The following is an 808-nucleotide window of genomic DNA, read 5'->3' on the forward strand; positions in this document are numbered from 1 at the left end:
CGAAAGACATCACCGATCTATGGACTAGCTGTCACTGCTTTGTCACACTCCACATACCTTAGATTTTCTTTCGAGTGAGTACTACCTCTGTACCTTAATAAACATCCAAGACAATCCTGTTGTATCACGAAATACATATCATAATATCCGCTTTTCACCTGCCCTGCATCAGTAAGTGACAAGGATGAACTCACACCGCAGATTTGGTGAGGTCTTCGAGGTGGGGGGTCGAGCGCCTCCCCTGCGCCTCCTCCTGTCACTCGCCAACAACACCCTCTGCACTATTATTATTACTATTCTTATTTAACTTTTTATTAATTAATCTCACATTTGTTGCACATGTCTGCAGTATTATTATTATTACTATTTTTATTTACCTTTCAGATTACTTAATCTCACATTAATTGCACATGTCTGCAGTATTATTATTATTACTATTTTTATTTACTTTTTATATTACTTAACCTAAGATTTATTTCACATTCACATATTATTCACTTATTCATTTTACGATTTCACATTTACTGAACTAATTAAATTTGCGATATTATTTGTCTGTCTATATTTACAATTACATTTACTGAACATACATTGTTTGAAAAAAGTGTTTAAAATTCAAATATCACGCGACTTAGAAATATATCGATTCTGATACCAAAAGAAATGGGTAGTTAATTACTGCGAAAGGTTTATGAAAGTAGCAATATTAGAAGCGCATTCATTTTATGATTGTCTATTAAATATCATTCTAAAGTCCACTTTAGCATTATTTATTGAAAAACAAGAAACCACATCCACCAGGAGTTTA

Source organism: Penaeus monodon, chromosome 33 (assembly GCF_015228065.2).
Source record: "Penaeus monodon isolate SGIC_2016 chromosome 33, NSTDA_Pmon_1, whole genome shotgun sequence".
In the NCBI taxonomy this organism is placed as follows: Eukaryota; Metazoa; Arthropoda; class Malacostraca; order Decapoda; family Penaeidae; genus Penaeus; species Penaeus monodon.